This window comes from Salvelinus sp. IW2-2015, linkage group LG22 (assembly GCF_002910315.2).
Source record: "Salvelinus sp. IW2-2015 linkage group LG22, ASM291031v2, whole genome shotgun sequence".
Classification (NCBI taxonomy): domain Eukaryota; kingdom Metazoa; phylum Chordata; class Actinopteri; order Salmoniformes; family Salmonidae; genus Salvelinus; species Salvelinus sp. IW2-2015.
In genome coordinates this window covers 36966263-36970762 of record NC_036862.1, presented here as the reverse complement: position 1 = coordinate 36970762, position 4500 = coordinate 36966263, and positions in this window count along the sequence as shown.

The window sequence follows — 4500 nt, the reverse complement described above, 5'->3', positions numbered from 1 at the left end:
GGACATTCCTGCAGTCAMCATGCCAATTGCACACTCCCTCAAAACTTGAGACATCTGTGMCATTGAGTTGCGTGACAGAACTGCACATCTTAGAGTGACCTTTTATCATCCCCAGCACAAGGTGCACCTGTGTAATGATCATGCAGTTTAATCAGCTTCTTGCTATGCCACACCTGTCAGGTAAATGGATTATCTTGGTAAAAGAGAAATGCTCACTAACAGGAACGTAAACCAATTTGGGCACAAAATTGGAGAGAAATATGCTTTTTTTTGCGTATGAAACATTTTTGGGATGTTTAATTTCAGCTCATTAAACATGGGACCAACATTTTACATGTTGTGTTTATATTTTTGTTCGGTGCAGAAGGTAGAGGAGTGAACAAGGCGTGGCTTGAGTGGCTGAGGTCCTTGATGATCTTCTTGGCCTTCCTGTGAGACTGGGTGCTGTAGATGTCCAGGAGGGCAGTTAGTGTTCCCCTGATGATGCTTTGGGCTGACCACACCTGCGGTTGCGGGTGGTGCAGTTGCATTACCAGGCCGTGATACAGCCCAACAGAATGCTCTCGATGGTGCATCTYTAGAAGTTTGTGATGTTCTTAGCGGTCAAGCCATATTTCTTCAGCCTCCTGAGGTTGATGAGGCACTGTTGTGCCTTTTTCTCCATTCTGTCTTTTTGAAGGGACCATTTAAGGTCCTCAGTGACATGCATGCCGAAGAACTTTAAGCTGCGGCCCGTCAATGTGGATGGGGGCATTCTCTCTGCTGTCTTCTGTATATCAAGATCACTTCCTTCATTTTGTTGACATTAAGCGAGAGGTAATGTTCCTGTCACCACTCCGCCAGGGCCCTCACCTCCTCCCTGTAGGCTGTCTCGGCATTGTTGATAATCAGGCCTACCACTGTTGTGTCTTTAGTTAACTTGATGATTGAGTTGGAGACATGTGTGGACTTGCATTCATGGGTAAACAGGTAGTACAGGAGGGGCTCAAAACGCACCCATGTGGGTCCCCTGTGTTGAGGGTCAGCATGGCAGAGGTGTGGCTAACTACCTTCACCACCTGGGGCAGTATGGTTTTGAATGCTTAGCTGTAGTCTATGAACAGCATTCTTACATAGGTATTTCTCTTGTCCAGGTGGGATAGGGCAGTGTGCAGTGCAATAGACATTGTGATGTCTGAGGATCTGTTGGGGCGGTTTGCAAATTGTTGTGTGTCTTGGGGGTCGGGTAAGGTGGAGGTGATATGATCCTTAACTAGCCTCTRAAAGCACTTTGTGATGTCAGCAGTGAATGCTACCAGGCGATAGTAGATTAGTTACTTACCTTCGCTATCTTTGGTACAGGAACAATGGTGGACATCTTGAAGCAAGTGGGGACAACATAGGGGGAGATTGAATATGTCCATAATCCCTCAAGCTAGATCGTAAGCAAAGTCGAGTCCTCACGAGTCCTCGTGAGTTGCAGGGGCCAACGTTGGCGGCTCATGATGTTTTCTTTGAAGCGGGTGAAGAAGGTGTTTAGCTTTTCCGGGAGCGAGGCGTCGGTGTCTGCGATAGGCTGGCTTTCCCTTTATAATCTGTGATTGTCTGGATTCTCTGCCACATGCGTCTCGTGTCTGAGCCTTTTTTTTTTTTTTACCCCCTTTTCTCCCCAATTTTCGTGGTATCCAATTGGTAGTAACAGTCTTGTCTCATCGGTGGAACTCCCGTACGGACTTGGGAGAGGCGAAGGTCGAGAGCCGTGTGTCCTCCGAAGCACAACCCAACCAAGCCGCACTGCTTCTTATCACAGCGCGCCTCCAACCCAGAAGCCAGCCGCACCAATGTGTCGGAGGAAACACCGTGCACCTGGCCCCCTTGGTTAGCGCGCACTGCGCCCGGCCCGCCGCAGGAGTCGCTGGTGCGCGATGAGACAAGGATATCCCTACCGGCCAAACCCTCCCTAACCCGGACGACGCTAGGCCAATTGTGCGTCGCCCCACGGACCTCCCGTTCGCGGCCGGCTGCGACAGAGCCTGGGCGTGAACCCAGAGACTCTGGTGGCGCAACTAGCGCTCCGATGCAGTGCCCTAGACCACTGCGCCACCCGGGAGGCCATGTCTGAGCCTTTGATTTGAAACTCCACTTTGTCGTTTTTCTCTTTGACGGCCTTACAGAGCTCAAAGCTAGTCTGTTTGTACCCGTCCATGTTCCCAGTCACCRTGACGTGGTTAAATACAGTGGTATGCACATTTTATTTGGTGTGAATCCTGCCATCTATCCATGSGTAGGAGCAYYATGGTYYRGTGATCTGATTTGCCGAAAGGAGGGTGGGGAGGGCCTTATAGCTGTCCCAGAAGGGAGAGTAACAACGGTCAAMCGTGTTCTCTCCGTGAGTAGCACAGGAGATGTGTTGGTAGAATTTTGAGAGCATTATCCTCAGATTTCCTTTATTAAAGTCCCCAGCAACAATAAATGCGGWATCAGGAAATGCCATTTCCAGTTTGCACAAAGTCCAYTGTAGTTCCTTGTGAGCCGTCGCAGTGTGGGCTCGGGGGGAAAATAACCAAAGAAAGTTTTCTCGTCAGCTAATGCAGTTAACATTTGATGGTGATGTATTCCAGATTGGGAAAACAAAAGGAATTACGGCACATTATGGCACTGCTGCAACAATAAAGAGTATTCTGGAATCCTTATAACAAGACACCTTATAAATAGAATCCTTAGTAGAAACAAAATCAACGTGGACACCCTGCCTCTGTTTGGTTTTTTAGGCCAGGAGAAATGCAACCACTCTCAAATTCATAGACAGAACTATGGATGCAAGGAATGACCATCCATGATATCAACTTTTTTATTGTCACCATGTTTTAAGGCTATACAGTGTTGCTTACATTTAATGTTTACAAATATTGGAGTAAAACAAGCTTATATTTTGGGATGTGCTGGGGTATGACAGTTGAACAAACGTCATGATGCATCTTAAGTTCTATCCTTGAAGAAACAATGGCTATATATCAGGGCTATTCAAATCTGACCCTACGAGGTCCAGCGCCTGATTCTTTTCTGTTCTACCTGGTCAAATCAAATGTTATTAGTCACATTGCAGAATACAACAGGTGAAGACCTTACAGTGAAATATTATTACGAGCCCTTAACCAACCATGCGGTTTCAAAAAAGTAAAGATAAGAGTAATAGAAAAAATAATAAGTATTAGAGAGCAGCAGTAAAATAACAATAGCGAGACTGTATACAGGAGGGTACGATACAGAGTCAATGTGCGGGGGCAAGGTTTAGTTGAGGTAGTATGTACATGTAGGTAGACTTATTAAGTGACTATGCATAGATGACAACAGAGAGTAGCAGTGGTGTAAAGAGGGGGTGAGAGGGAGGGTGGGACACTGCAAATAGTCTGGGTAGCCATTTGACTAGATGTTCAGGAGTCTTATGGCTTGGGGTAGAAACTGTTTAGAAGCCTCTTGGACCTACACGTGGCTCTCCGGTACTGCCTGCCATGCGGTAGAGAGAGAACAGTCTATGACTAGGGTGGCTGGAGTCTTTGACAATTTTTAGGGCCTTCCTCTGACACCGTCTGGTATAGAGGTTCTGTATGGCAGGAAGCTGGCCCAGTGATATACTGGGCCGTTCGTATTACTGTCTGTAGTGCCTTGCGGTCGGAGGCCGAGCAGTTGCCATACCAGGCAGTGATGCAACCAGTCAGGATGCTCTCGATGGTGCAGCTGAACATTCATTTCCCAGGTTTAAATCAGTCCTTGTTTAGAGGGGATTTGAATTTGAGGGGATAATATAATATTATTTATGAATCCAAAATGCACTTTCAAATTAAACATTTACTAAGCATTCATGCTAAATAAATAATAGATAAAATAGATGCTAAATACATTTTGTTTTGATACATTTTTAAACAATACCAATCATTAAGCTCTGTCAACATAATGTATTGGATGAAACTATTTGTAGTGACATAGCTAAATCATTAGATACAGCAGAGACTATCTTTCTGTGGACCAGTTCATCTTTTGAATCTTTCTCATCAAGCTCGTGTTTATATCTTTTGTCTTAAAACAGTATATCAGTAGATTGATCATAGGAGGGAGCAGCTATACAACATGATAATAACAATATGAAATCAGTGCTGAATCTATGCGATATTTCTGGACAGAAAATACAAATTCTAGGTACATATAGAGCAATGATGATCAGCTGGCCACATCAGATAGAAAGGGTTTTGAGGCGGCCTTTGGTGCTCAATCTTAGAACTGCAACAATAATGTAGTCAAGGGTCTAGATCAGATCATTTTTTAAGATAATACTGCAATAATCTAATAGTGGTCCATTACTAAATATGCTTTACGCTAACACTTGACATTCAATATGCATTTAATAGTAGACAAATTAAATATGGTTCGAATGGGCTAAATGTAAATCAAATAAATTTTGACTGACATTAATTAGTTGTCACAAGACTAAAACTAATCTAAATCAGGCGTGTCAAACTCATT